The following is a 16,332-nucleotide window of genomic DNA, read 5'->3' on the forward strand; positions in this document are numbered from 1 at the left end:
TAAGGGAGGAGCTGGATGGTCCTGTGTTCTGTGGCCACAACCTTCCCAAGCCAGGGCTTTTTTTCATACTAAGATGGGAAATTCACATAGGACTTCAGAATAACTCACATTTATGTAGTGCTTTAAAGACTACAAAACATTTTACCTTAAACTGTCTCAATGGAGAGGTAAATGGTAGGTGTCAGAATAGTGCAATATGGTACAAACAAGGAACTTTGTGGGAGCAGCAACATAAAGAGTGTCAGAGACGCGACCGGGAAAGTTTTAAACCTCCAACCCACCTCAGGAGGCACCTAGTCCACTTTCCTCTTTTTTCAGCTAAGGAAAATGAGGTCCAAGGAGGTTATATAAATTGCCCACAATCAACTGGGTAATACCCGGTAGAAGAATTGAAACTTATCTACTGAGTCATGTAGGGAAGTGTGAAGGATAATTGATGGGCAGCCTATCAGCCATGGGCATGCATTCAATGCCAATAATGTGAGAAGGGTCAAAAAGCAGTGGAGAATTTATGGAAGAATAGAAAAGCAATTATTAAGCACTTACTATGTGCCTAATGCTTTTCTAAGCACTGGGGATGCCATGAGAAAAGTGAGACAATTACTACTTTAAGAAACTCATTTCTAATAAGTTACGGCAACATGCATGGGGCAATGGTGGCAAAGGAGAAATCTGGGTTATTGGAGTCAAGAGATGAGTAGTATATTGTTATGTCAGACGATTAAATTACTGTGATTTATTCCTAGAGAAAAGGATGGAAAATGGTGAGGGGGTTTAAGGTCAGAGGTACATGTATCTAGAAGCAGGAAGATGGCAAGATGTACTGGGCGAGGGAGTGGGTAGTTGGATGTGAATGAGTGTGGGGGGTCCATCAAGAGATATGGTTGGCTAGTTGTCACACAGTCTCCACTCTTCTGGGGGTGGGATCTTCAAAGCAAAGAAGATTTAGGGAAAGATATGGATGAAACTTGCACAGAGTAAAAATGCATGGATAGGTAGTGACACATACAGAAGGAAGAAGCTTTTATACTGATAAGATTATACATATCAAAGTGGAATCTTGTGTGTATACACACACACTTGTGTGTATACATATAATACTATATATGTAGCTATACTTAGATAAAAACTACATATTTAGTTTTGTATTTAATTAATTCAAAAATCTCTTTACTAAATTCATCCTAAATACCTCAGCATTTCATGGCAGTAATCCAAAGTTTTTAAGTCAGTATCATCCATTAGGGTACAAGTTCTGATAGCCTTAGAAAAGCTTTGAATCTAGATGCAAAGCTGCCAGAATGACCCATCCAAATATGAAGTAGTTCATTCCCAAAGAGTTGGCCACCAGGGAAAAAATTAGGAAGGGGGGTTGGTTTCCACCTACCTTGAGAAATAGTAACTCATGCCTTCTCTGGGTACAGAGAGCTGTTCCCTTCACTGACTCAGATTGCAGTCTCTACTTGGATCCAGTTTTCCTGAGTACTAGGTATAATAAAAGTGCCATCCCTGATTGATTTCACTATAAATGACTTTCCTAGGAGAGGACAAAGTGCTGCTCAAGAACAACAAATGCTCTGCCATGGCATCAGTCAAATATGACTTCTCGGCACCATCTCCCCTCACTAGGATTTTATGGGCTCTTAGAATGTCATCAGTCCTCTCAGCAACACAGATTATTGTCTGTTCCCCAGAGTAATAAGACTGAGATCATCAGATAAAACACTGCTTTGATAGCATATCATCTGGTTAGAGCCACACTCTGAATTCAAGCACAGGCACTGAGGTCAAATTACTTTTCCAGGGTCACAGAATCAAAGCAAAGGTGGGACTTGAACCCAGGACTTCAGGTCTCCAAGGCCATTATATCCCCTGGAGCATGATGGCTTGTGTATCAGATCTACTCTCTGGACATGGATTCATGAAAATCTGAAATGAAATCTCATCTGTGATATTGAGCTAACTCCGTGACCCTGGACACAGAAGCTCCTAGTGCCTTAAGCATCACCCCATCATAAATGAACTGGACTTTTGGCAGAGGGGGTTCCTACATGATAAGAAAATGATTAACTTTTTACTATTTTGATCATATGGGAAAATACACAATTTGAAAGTTAAGACACAGAAAAATATAAGAATTAAAATTAATATGTGGGCAATCACCAAACAGATGGCATGAATTGGATATATTATGACTGAGAAGATTGAGAAGAAGGGATGATCAGAGAGGAGTATTATTAAGTGAAAGCTTCATGGAGATGAATTCTGATTCTGCCTATCAAAGAGATCTTGGGCCTGGATCAAGGGAGAGGGTAGAAGAAGGTCATTAGACACATGGGTAATGGACTACCAAAGACACAGAAGCGTCTGCCTCCTGAGGGCTATTGACAGTAAATGAAAACAGAGATGCTGGATTGGAGATTAATAAAAGAAGTTCTTTGAAGACATACATGGGGTCTCAGCTGATGAAGGAACTCAGATCCTAGGGCATTTGACTCTAGAAATTTTAGATGACTTGAAGCATTAAAAAAAAAAAGACTCATGGAAAGATACAGAATAAAACAAGTAGAGAATTATATGAACAATGTAAACCTTTGTTAATTTTATTTCATAGCAGAACCAGGAAATCATTGTATATAACAACAGCAAGATTATATGATGATCAATTCTGACGGACATGGCTCTTCTCATGAGATGGTTGAGACCAGATCCGATGATCTTGTGAAGAAGAGAGCCATCTCTTTCTCTAGGTGTTAGAGAGAGGACTGTAGGAACTGAATGTGGATCACAACATAGCATTTTCACTCTTTTTTGTTGTTGTTTGCTTGCATTTTATTTTCTTTCTCATTTTTCTTCCTTTTTGATCAGATTTTTTTGTGCAGCACAATAATTTTATAAATATATATGCTTATGCTCAATCTACAAAAATATTTCATAAAATAAGTTATAAGTATTATAGATTTTTTAAACATTTACTTCTTGTTTAATATGGGAAAGGTCCTGAATTAGGAAAATGGTGGGGCTGGGGAAGGGACTGGAGAAAGGAATTTCAGAATGGATATCTTCAACAAGGATACAGCCTAGGAAAATGTTTGTTTTTCTCTGACCTTTCCTTATCCGGTTGAATGACTTCTAAGAGCTTTTCCTTCTTTCTCAAAAATCCTTCATGTCTTGCTATCTTTGTGACATCATCAGCTGCCTTGGGTTCTGGATAAGAAGGAGTGCTCCAGTCAGCTCTAGCCTGAACGCTGTCACATATCAATAATTGTGGTCTCCTTCAGAAGTCTCTTGATGTCATCTCCAACTCAAGAAGTTCAAAACAAAAATAATCATATTTCGGCCTCCCCCTGCTCCCTCCCACTCCAAGGTTATCTAATTCTGCTCCAAGGGACCGCCATCTTCCAGTCATCCAAGTGTATAACCTCATATCATCTGAACTTTTCCATTTCCCTCACTCACTATATGCCATCTGTTCATTCTGCCTCTACAACATATTTTCCATCTGTCCCCTCATCTGCACCTATAGCATCACTACCCTCATTCTGGCCTTTAGCATCTGTTGCTTAAAGGATGAGGGGTCTCCCAACTTTACTTAGTGATTCTTTCAAACATATACAACTTAAAACCAAAATACTTGTAGAAGCAAGATCCGTAGCTGCCCAAATAATCGAAGGCAAAGGTGTGACCACGTCTTCAGACCATTCCACTTGCTCCAGAAACCTTCAAGGACTCCCGATTTCTTCTAATGCTAAAATACAAATTTTTTTCAGCCTGGTATTTAAGGTTCTCAATAAGGGTTTTTGAGCCTTCACAAACTGAACCCGAGCCACCGATGAATATCAAAATGACTTGAATTCTCTCTCCTTGTTTTCTTATATACATACACACATATAAGTTGTATCTTATAATGATATCTCAACCAAAAACCCTTACCAGATAATAATCAAGGACATATGGAAAAGGTCTGTGAACTTGAAGGGGGGGGGGAGTCACATGGCTTCCAGTGACCTGTGACAAAGTAAAAGTTATATGTATATCCAACTATATATATGTATATATATGTATATAATATACATATATATTATACAAAAATCGAAGCCACAATTATTTGCTCCATAGATTTGTCCTGGTTTAGTTGAAATTGATAGGCAATGTGTTCAGCTCTTCCATATTTTCAGATGTGTCACACAAATTGCCCCTCATTCTGTATGTGTACATAATACACACACACACATATGAACACACATGTATAAAAAACATAAGTTATAGATGCATATATGTAATATATAAGTTACAATCTGGTCATTGGTAAATGTCAGTAAACACGAAGTATCTCTAATTGTTAATTCACTCTCAAATTTTGCTGTATTTATTTAGCTCTTGGTTTTCTGTTCTACTCAGTAGAAGGTAAGATCTTTGAATATGGGCTGGTCTTGGATTTTGCATCCCTGGATACTAGGAAATGCTTGTCAAGTGAAGATTAAGTAACTTTCCAAAGGAAAATAAATTTGATAATGAATATGATGATTCTCTTTATTTCCCAGTCTCCCTCCTATACACAGGATGGAGGGAAAGGGAAGGAAATCATAGATAGCACCTTTAATATTCCACCACTTTTGTTACCAGATATCATTTCATTTGATTCTCACAACCCTGCAAGGTAGATGCTGTTATTATCTCTATTTTATAGTTAAGGAAACTGAGGCAAACACTCAGTAAATGGCTTGCCAGGATCACAAAGCTAGTGTCTGAGGTGAGATTTGAACTCATCTTCCTCATTTCATGTATCAGCACTCTATCCACTGAGTCACCAGCTGCCAGGGAGAAATCTTTTTCAGCAGAAAACCTGGATGGTTAAGTTCAGCTAAGACCCCTAGTAAGAGATCAGCCGCCTTAGGCAGTGCACACATTGCCGACAGTGTCGGTGTGCCCTGGCCAGAGCAGTCTAATGTTTATAAAAGGAGAGGAAGGAAATCATTAGTAGCTAAGCCTCTGGGGACCTTGCATTACCTCTGCTGGGGTTTCCCCCTGCTGTGTTCCTTAGTATTATTGTTCATGATCCTAAAAGCAATATCTGCTCACGTACTATATTTCTGCTCCCCGGAGAGAAATGGGATGACATGATGGGTAGAGAATAGGATTAAGCATCAGGAAGCCCCCAGCTCAAATTCTGCCTCTGATCCTTTTGGCCATGTAAGTGGCTAACCTACCTAGGTCTTTTTTCATATATAGCTTTTAATTTACAAGATATATGCATGGGTAACTTTTTAGCATCGATAATTGCAAAACCTTTTGTTCCAATTTTTCCCCTCCTTCCCCCCATCCCCTCCCCCAGATGGCAGGTTGACCAATATATGTTAAATATGTTAAAGTAGAAGTTAAATACAATATATGTATACATGTCCATAGTTATTTTGCTGTACAAAAAGAATCAGATTTTGAAATAGTGTACAATTATTAAGCTGTGAAGGAAATAAAAAATGCAAGTAGACAAAAACAGAGGGATTGGAAATGTTATGTAGTGGTTCACACTCATTTCCCAGAGTTCTTTCACTGGGTATAACAGGTTCTATTCCTTACTGCTCTATTGGAACTGATTTGGTTCATCTCATTGTTGAAGAGGGTCATGTCCATCAGAATTGATCATCATATAGTATTGTTGTTGAAGTATATAATGATCTCCTGGTCCTGCTCATTTCACTCAGCATCAGTTCGTGTAAGTCTCTCCAGGCCTTTCTGAAATCATCCTGCTGGTCATTCCTTACAGAACAATAATATTCCATAATATTCATATCCCACAATTTATCCAGCCATTCTCCAACTGATGGGCATCCATTCAATTTCCAGTTTTCTGGCCACTACAAAGAGGGCTGCCACAAACATTCTTATACATACAGGTCCCTTTTCCTCCTTTAAGATCTCTTTGGGATATAAGCCAGTAGTAACACCGCTGGATCAAATTGCACAGTTTGATAACTTTTTGAGCATAGTTCCAAACAGCTCTCCAGAATCTTCCTAGGTTTTAATGGTCTCATAATTAAGGGTGTTGAATTTATTGGTCTTTGAGCACCCTTTAAGCCCCAAATTCCTAATATGATGGATCTATAGTCTTGTCCTGGAGTTCTGGGAGCTGAAGACAGACTATTAACAAGAAGGAGGCCAAGAAGTTGTCAGCCTCTGGCTCAAAGGGGAATGCCCGAGTTCATTGCCCAACCCCATTCACCAGGGAAGAAGAACCTTTTGTGGGACTCTTCATAACAGATGAGGGAACAATTTTATACCATATTTTTTCCTCTGGCCTAAAGTATGAGAAATCCCAGAGTTGATGAGAACTTGATGTAAATTATCATCCAGTGACCAGATGTCCCATTCTATAACTTCTTAGTTTGCATTAAAAAAAAATGTCATCAAGTGAAAGAAAATCTGGTTCTCACTTTCTTAAGTTCTGGCTTTATCTTTTTTTTTTTTTTTTTACCCATCACTTCTGGGTCTCTTAAGTATGATTTATATAGAGAGAAAAGATGTTCGCTACTTGGAATTTCACCTAACTCCCTTAAATAAACCCTTTTACTTTAAGCCAAGATAAATAATGAATGCCCTGATAAGGAACTCCTTTTGTAATTATCACAGAGTTTAACAAGAAAAGATAACTCCATCATTTATTGTTTCCATAATGTAGCCTCAGATCTAATGACCTCACCTAATGGACGTGTGCTTGGATTATTTAGTAGTGAGTTAATGTATAAGACTGATCCACAAACAAAGACAGAGCAGATGCATTAACATCAGATCTCACTAGGGTAGAGTCCCGTCTATTTAAGAGAGCCATGCTAATGTACTTTTCAGTACGTTAGAGTTCTTACTTTTTATAGCTCAATGTTGTTACTCTTTAGAAAAACCATCTTATTTTCTCTAAAACTCACCTAAGAGAGAAGTCAATAGGATTAACCGCTAAAGATGAGGCAATCCCCCAGGGACATAGGGTATCTCAGCATACAGACAGCTGAGTGGCCAAACCTGGCAGCCATGGATGGAAAGCCAAAATATCTCTGTGGATACAGGCTGGTCAAGCCCTAGCACGGTGGGCTTATGCCAAGTGTCTCTGCAGATTCAGAGTCAAGTGGTCCTGTTTGACAGCTAAGGGTGATTTGTTTTCAAGATGGGCTAGCCCAGAACTTTGGAACTTATCTTGGAGTTCGGACTGGAAAGAAGAAATATGACATAATGGAAATAATTCTGGGTCTGGAGCCAGAGGAGTGGATTTTAAATTCTGTTAGTCTCTATATTTGTGACATGAAGAAAGTCAGTTAATTTTTCTAGACCTCAGTTTCTTGATCTGTAAAATAAAAAGGATTTGATAATATGTTTTCTAAGGGCAGCTAGTTAGTGCAACAGCCAGAGCACCAGCCCTGAAGTCAGGAAGACGAGTTCAAATCTGACTTCAGACACTTAACACTTCCTAGCTGTGTGAGCCTGGGGCAAATCACTTAATCCCAATTGCCTCAGCAAATAATAATAATAATAAATAATATAGAAATCCTAAATCCTGGGATTCCAATAGAGACAAGCTAGTCCAAAGAAAAGGGGGAAAAAAGATGTGTCTTACTTGACACTAAAGCCTCCAATTCTTGGGCACTTTCCCCATCCTTCATGTCTTGTTATCTGTGTTACAAATCAGCATTAGAATTGAATTTTAAGTGATATTTAGTACAACTTACTCCTTGATGCCAGAAAACTTTACAATAATGCAAGAGCAGAAATTTAAAACACTGAAGTTAAATCCCCAGGAATCCTCTTTCCCTTGGAAAGTTGTCGCATTGTGTCTAACCAACCTCATTTTCTTGCTATTTCTCATATATGGTGTTCAGTTGTCTATTTCCATTTAGTTCCATGTTTTTGCACAAGCTATCTCCAGATCTGGACTGCAGTTCCTTTTGAGGATCCTTATTTTCTATTAAAGTTTAGCTCAACCTCCACATCATATATTAATCCTTCCCTGAATTTCCCCAACATCTAATTACCCAAATTATCTTGTATATAGTACATGTGTATATTGTCTTCCCTAACAAAAAGTGATCTTGAGAAGGCAACAAACCTAAAACAATAATTATCAGAAGGAAAAAACGTAGGACTTTCTAATAACATTTTAAGACTGATGCTCTATGTCAAGTGCAATGGGTCCAATGAAGGGCAACTAATGACAAAAGCCATTGGGATTGCCTGGGAGTTGAGGAAAAGCCTGAACGCTATCTTGTTCTAGAGGAACATGTGGGCTTTTTGCTACAAAGTGTCATCTTGATCCAGATATTAAAAGGCTAATTAGGCTAAACAAAGCCTCCCCTACTACAGAATGGTCTCATGCACATTGACCTCTTTTCAGATAGTTCTAGTATAGACCATGAAACAATAGTGGAAACATAAGACAATTATAGTACAGATGGGCTGACAAAGGACAGGAATTGCTCCTATAGTCTGGAGAACTGGGTCTGGATCTGAGCAAATCTCATCAGCTCTTGGAGCTAGTTTATTCCTCTGAACACAGAGTGAGTCATGTAGTATTTGTGCCCCCAATTCCATGGGCTCATCATAGGAAAAATGTTTTGAGAATAATGATATACCCTAACTTAATTTGCTAAATCTGTGACATGCCAATCAAACTACAAAATGATTACTTTGTAGAATTAAATTTTGTAGAGAGAGTAATTGTAAACTTAGCTGGAAGAACTAAAAAAAGAAGAATCAAAGGAGAATTTTTAAAAATGGAAATAAAAGAAAGCAGTACCATATGTTAAACTATGTTATCAAGCAGTAATAATTTTCTTCAAATTAACACTTATCTCTACTGGTAAACCAAAGAGATCATAAGAGAGAGAAAAGGACCCACACATACAAAAATGTCTATAGCAGCCCTTTTTGTAGTGACAAGGAAATGCAATTGAGTGGATGCCCATTAGATGGGGAATAGTTGAATAAATTATGGTATATGAATATAATGGAATATTATTTTTCTATAAGAAATTTTGAGCAGACTGATTTCAGAAAAGCCTGGAAAGAGTTACATGAACTGATGCTCAGTGAAGTGAGCAGAACTGAGAGAACACTATAAAAATAACAACAATATCATGTGCTGAAAAACTGTGATGGACTTAACTCTTTTCAAAATGAGGGGATTCAAAGCAATTCCAATACTTGTGATAGAAAGTGTCATTGCATGTCTTTTAATGGATTGCTTGCTATTTTGGGGAAGGGAAGGAAGGGAGAAAAATTTGGAACCCAAAGTTTAGCCAATGTGAATGTTGAAAACTATCTTTGCATGTATTTTCAAAAAATGAAATACTATTGGAAAAAAGATTTAAAAAATTAATTGACATCTATTGTTTTTAAATCAGGAAAAAGTGAAATAGGTTAGGTATAAATGAACTAGAAAGAAATGTTTTTCATACATTCGTTGATCTGTCTGAAAATTCCAACTACTGTAATTAGGGATTCATTTACTACATGAAGAAAAAAATACTGGTGGGAGGAGTGGAATTGGAAGCCAATTTGGAAAAAAAACTAGGCCAATAACTCATGCAACATATTTCACTAAGTTCCAAATAAATACAAAACCTAATTATAAAAGTTCAAATAAAACAGAAGAGAGAATGGGAGATGGCACCCAGTGGGGTGCTGGAGCCAACTCTTAACAACTCACTAAACCTAATGGTTAATTTTTCTGTGGGCGTGCTTATACCTTGGAATTGGTGAATATTACAAAAGAAACTTCATTAGGTAGCACAGAGCATTGGACTTAGAGAAGAAAGTCTTGAGCTCAAATATGGCTTCTAGCTGTTTCTTAGCTTCATTCAGCAAATCACTTAAACTCTTATCTCCTTCAGTTTTCTCATCTGTAAAATGGAGTTAATAACAGCACCTAACTCCCTGTATTGTTGTGAGGCTGAAATGAAATATTTGCAAAGTTCTTTGAGGACCTTAAAATGTTATCTAAACATGGTATAACATGGTATTAATAACAATTAATTTCATACACACACACACACACACGTGTGTATGTATGTGTGTGTGTGTGTGTGTGTATCGGACCAAAGAAATTTATCTGGTATTTTTCCAATTAACTTTTCTTAATTCTCACTTTAATGATTCTGAGCAAAAGTCAATATTTTGAAATCAAAATTGCTCACTTTATCTTCTGTGATCACCTCTAACCCTTTTTTAGTCAGGAAGTCTAGGCTTATCCATAGTTATGGAAGATACTTTTTAGGAGTACACCAGTAAGTGTTTAACAACTAGATCTTGGGGTGGGAGGTGGGAATGTATGCACATCACACTTTTAATTTTAGTATGAATTATTCACATATTCTCCATCATTTTCTTAAGTCTAGACAATCAACTGCTTTTACCAGAACAGGAAGATGAGGAGGTAAATCACTCTACAATGGCTGTCTTCAGAAGGACTTCATATAGGAACTATACATTTGTGTGTGTATGTGTATACACAGTGGGATGAAGAAGATACAAATCATTTCTTGTGTCCTCTGTATAAAATAAATGGAGCACATTTGGAGAAGGGGTAAGGTCTGATCTAATTGTGCTTTATTATGATTCCAATTACTATATGTGTAAGAATTGAGTTAGCTCTTAAGAGATGAGCAAATTTCTTGTGGAAAAGAAAGATAAAACTCTTATAGGACTGGGCATTCTCTAGGCAATGAAGAAGGAATGAGGGTTTTCAATAATGACCCTTATCTACACCCAAGGAATGGTGCAGACAGCTCTGTCCTACTTGACAGTTATATCCCTTTCCATTTGGAGAATTTTCTAATGATTTAAAAGGCCTGGGTAAACTGCTCAGATGCAATGATAGGCAGCCTTGAGATAGATGAATGAATAAGCATTTAATGATCCCTGAAATTTTGCATAAAGAATATGTTTAAAATTCAAGTGGATAATCTCGTACCCGTGTTCCTTACTAATCCTAACCATTATTTGGTACACTTTTACTGGCAAAGAATTGCACTTCATCAAATCTTTGATCCTCTAGTGGTGGAATATATTGACCACCCCAATCTGAAAGACTGACAATGATTATTATCCTAAGATCATTCTCTGAAGTGTGACATATACTTATGAAAAAGTATCATAAGGGTAATCAGAAATCATCAGGACATATGGTCCAGATGATGATCCAGATGACTGAAAAGGAAGGTGGACAAGGCAAATGATGAGAGGGATAATCAAAAGAGAGTCCAGATGCTGTATTAGCATCCCCATGATACCCAGAAAACTAGAGGATGATCCTCAATACCATGAGGGAACACATTCTTGAACATCAGTTGGGTTTCTAGGGATCACAAATTATAAAGGATTTATGAAAGATGGATGAGAGGTACATAGGAGAAGGGAAGGTGTCCCACATTAAATAGATCACATATAAAAAGTTTCAAGCTATAATCAGAGGCTACAGATCTGGAAGGGATCTTAAAGGCCAACTAACTCAAGAGATAGTCAATAGACTAGAAATAGTGTCCTATCTTTCTATCTTCATAGGTTCCTTATAGATGGATGCTATCTCAACATAATACAAAAGCAGAAGTCCTGGTTTCAAATCCTGCCTCAGCCACTAGCTGGCTGAGTCATCCTTGGCAATTTTCTTCATCTCTGAAATAAAGCATCTGGAAAATTGGTGTCTGAGACCCTTTCCAACTTTGGTTCTCATACTTTTTCTTCTTTCCTGGAATGGTACAGAACCTTTTACCAATGCTTTCTCATGTGGAGAAATTCAAAGTATTCTGTGTTTTGCTCAGACTTTTTTTCATCCCTATAACTTTTGATGGGCATTCACACTTGTATAATATTCTCCAAAGACAACAAAGCATCTTCCTCATCACTGTCCTTCATATTAAATACTATATAACTATACATATATATATATACATATATATATATATATATATCACCATTTTATAGTTAGTTACTAAGATGCATGTAAGAAAAATATTTGCCCAAGATCACAGTTAGGTTGAAAGGATTTTGGTGGTCTCCTAGTCCTACCTACACCTTTTTTCAGCATTCTCAATAATGTCTGTCCAACTCTAGTTTGAATATCTCCATGATGGGGAGCCTATTACTTCAGTGTAGCTCAACCACATTTGGATTTTAGAACTGTCTCTTCCAACTACAAGTTAGGAATCATTTCAATAGCAACTTTTCCATCCTTTCTCTTCCTTCTGAAAGGATTTCGATTTGGCCTGCTACTCAATGATTTCTAAGGCCTCTTCCAGCTATACCATTCTCTCACTTTTTTCAGTATCTTCATCCTTATCCTATTCTATTTTATATATAAAGACCTCCTTTAAATATATTTAAGGAAAATTTTCACGGAAGTTTTTTATTGTTTCCGTTTTCTGGTCCTCAATTTTGATCCTCTACTTTGCCATCTTCTTTAACATGGCTTTGGGTAGATTGATGCCTTGTTTGCAACAAGAATTCCACTAGTGTCTCAACCTAGGCAGGTGGACCTTAGGATCATAGATTATAGGCCAGGAGGAACCTCGGCAATATCTGGTCTGCCTTCACCTTCGATAGACGAGAAAGCTGAGGTTCACCAAATTTAAGTTACTTCTTTAAGGTCCCACAGGTTTCAGAGGTTGAATCTGGCACTCTCCTCTCCACTTCTCTTACCACTATATTCTATTCCTTCGGAATTATAACATCCTCAGAAACACAAAAGGTTTGAATTATTTTTTTTAAATCTTTACCAATAATTCTTAACTTTGTTTACCCTAATAAAAATAAGATTTTTCATTCTGAATTTTTTTCCCATCTCACAGAACCATATATGTGGTTATATGGTGCCTCATGGTAAAAATCTTGTCTATTAAAGCACAGTAAAAGAGACACTAAAAATTGTCTGATTGTTCAATGGCCTATATGCCAGTTTCCATGGCTAGAAAATTCTGTCTTCCATCTCTTCCTGTTGAAAGCTTTCTCTTTCTTCAAGGCCCATCAGGAATGAAGTCCACCCAAATCAAGCTCACAAAATATGACTCCCTTTCTGCTATACCATTTGACTTGGCCATCTCTTATGTACCTAAAGACACTGTAACTTGTATTATGGTTATTTGTGAGCATATCTCAGCCAGTTTACAAGATCATAAGCCCTAGAAGATAGGAAATCTGTATTTCTATGTTTTTTTTTTAATTCCTACAGATTTGCAGACAGTAGGCAGTTAATAAAATATGCCCTACCAGTAATGCTGCCATAGAATTTGCAGAGAAGCAAGTCTGATTTGACCAAAAAAAAAAAAACCCACACCTTCCTAATAAGAGTTATCCAGAAATGGAACATAAATGCACAGAGAAGGGGAAAGCTTTTTCATCCCTTGAACTTTTCAAGCAGAGCCTAATCACTTAGGAGGTACATTTAACAAGGGCTCTCCTCCAAATATGGCTTGGACTGTGATTTTTGAGGTTCCCTTAAGACCCCAGTTTATAGAATTCTGTGAAGTGTTTATTGATTTTTTTTTGTTTTCTTTTTGCAGCTTTTTCTCTTCCAAAGAATGATGCTTGTATTCTCGTTAACCCATCTTCTCTTGTAGCTACAATGCCATGACAGAGGCACTGAATTTTTAAGCTGGATGGCACCTCAGAGATCACCTAATGTATCCCAGATGGCCAGCTGGGCTGGTTAGCTCCTAAAATATCTCTGAAATGTTTTACTTAGCCTTACAAAGTTCTTTCTGACGTGTTCAGCATTAGTGTCACAGCAATCTAAACAAACTAAAGACTAACTGCTGATTTGAAATAAATCGACCTTGAACCATTATATTTAATGATGAAAATCTCAACCAGATTCATTTTCTCAATTCTAAACATGGAAAATGCTGGATGTGTTTTCAAAGTAGCTTGAATTTAGATGTTAACATTCTAGAGCATCATTGCTTCATGTTCAGACTTTCATCAAATCTATTTCTACTGATTGAGGAATCGGGACTCCAATCACACAAAATTTCAGTCTTAAACTAGGGTGAGGGGGACATACAAAGTCAGGAATTCAGGTTTCTGTGGGGTACCTGGAGAAAAGAAAAAAATCACACAATGTGAAATTTACATGATGTCACTGTAGAAAATTGTTAGACATGGAGTCAAGATCATCCATTAGAATCCCTCCTCAGTCATTCATCAGCTGGGTAACACTGCATGTTTCTCTTAACCTTTTTGGACCCCACTTTCTTCATCTGTATGTAACAAAGAACTGGTCAAGCTCATCCCACAGAAGCAGGCTTGGCTGAAGCATATCTGGGTGGCCTTCTGAGCAGAGGCAGGTATTCTCTTTTTGGCTTGATAACCATGTGCTGAGGTAATGAATTCTTAATTCTGGAGCTTCCCTCTCTTAATTATTTCCTGTACCTCCTGTCTGTATCTTGTTTGAATATAGATGTTTATTGTCTTCCCTATGAGACTGTGAACTACATGAGCTCAGGGACTATCCCAAGTGCTTAGAAGAGTTCCTGGAACATATTAAATGCTTAATAAATGTTTGATTGAGTGAACTCTTGATTGGCTACTAAGCCAATCAGAAGTGCCTTTGAGAGGTCCAAGATGAGTCCTATCTCATCCCCCACTTCCCTTTTCCTTTTCCTGTCTAGTTACATTCCAAGGAGGAGGAGAAGATGTGAGCCTCTTGTCAGGGGAGGGCCACTCTCACACAGAACTCAAATGAAATAATGCAAGTGGCCCCTGCTGTAGGGAAGAAGCATAGTATCCTGAAGAACAGTGGCCTGCCACTATCTATCTCTCTTTACCCAGGTCTATATAATACAAGGAATACAGAGATGGAATAGACTAAGCAGCAAATTCACAAACTTCACAAGGTGAGGAGAGTTCCCAAAAGCATGGGAGTCCAGACCCAGACCAATAGTGAACTGACATTACAGCCAAAAAGGCTGGGTCCTACAAGCAAGAGAGTGACTCCATTGGTTCTGCCAAATGTAGAAGTAAACTTGATGAACACTTTGTTTTAAGCTTGAACCCATTCATGAGTTCAAATTTGGACTTGAATACTTATTATGTGATCTTGGACAAATCATTTAGCTTCTGCCTCAATTTCTTATTTGTAAAATAAAACTAAACCCTATCATGAAAATGAGTCTTCCTGACTTCATGGCCTGGCACTCTATTCACTGACCCATTTCACTGTCTCTAATAACACTGAGTATTTAAAGTTAGTAAAGCATTTTATATGTGTCATCTCATTTGAGTGTTCCAGTAGTCCTGTCAGAGGTGTTATAACCCTCTTTTTACATGTAATAGGGAGAGTTTCTAATGCACCAGCACATCTCCAAGAAGTGACTGGGACTCAGCCCAATAATGGATTTACCTGCATGAATGAGTTGGGCGTCTCAAGGCAAATAGTTAAATCTCCTCCTCCCCAGAGAGCTCAAAGTTATTCTGTAGTGCTATTGGATCAAATCTCCATTCTGGAATATTCTTCCAAATATAATATGTCAGTTGAAGATAGTATCTCCTTTATGATAAATGCCATTTAGTGACTAGTTTCCATGTAACATTTAATCCATTAATGGCACTTATGTTTTGCCAAAACATATTTTCTAAGAAGATATGGAAAGAATAGTCCCAAACCAATCCCCCAAACTAGGAGAACACTCAAACCTTGGTCCCTAGAAAAGAGTGGGTTCAAGTGTACAGCAAAGTCTTTATCACTCCATTATCTTTGCCAAGAAAACTTTAAATGAGGTCACAGAGTTGGACATGACTCAACAACAATAGCAGCAATAAAGTGAGTTATTATTATTATTGAAGTACTCGGTGTTTCCCCACACAGAGAACTCTTCTTCCAAAACATCCAAGGATGTTGGATCAGACCTTGAACGCTCCATATAGGTATGTTCTTGAGCCAAGAGTGAGAAGAGAAGGAGCTATACTAACAACAAGCCACAAGTCCATGGCTTCCTAAAGTTTCAGTGGTCATTCACCTGTCCATTTCACACTCTAACCAGGTTAAGCTCAACTATAATCACATTGGTCCTTGGAGCTTTTCCCTTGATAATACATTAATTTCCAAATGCCTCACTCTCTATTCAAATTCCCCACTAATACTTTCCTTGATCCCCTACCAACTATAACACGTCTTCCCTCTTCAGTATTCCTTGAAGCAACCTTCTTCATAGAAATGCCATTTTCTCCCAGGAAAGAATATGTTAAAATAGGGATTTCTGTTTGTCTATCCATCGACAGAACAATCCCTTAAACTTACCAGAAAGTTAATAACTATATTAAATCAAATTAGGTTTCACAGGTTAGTTTACTCAT

Source organism: Sarcophilus harrisii, chromosome 2 (assembly GCF_902635505.1).
Source record: "Sarcophilus harrisii chromosome 2, mSarHar1.11, whole genome shotgun sequence".
Classification (NCBI taxonomy): Eukaryota; Metazoa; Chordata; class Mammalia; order Dasyuromorphia; family Dasyuridae; genus Sarcophilus; species Sarcophilus harrisii.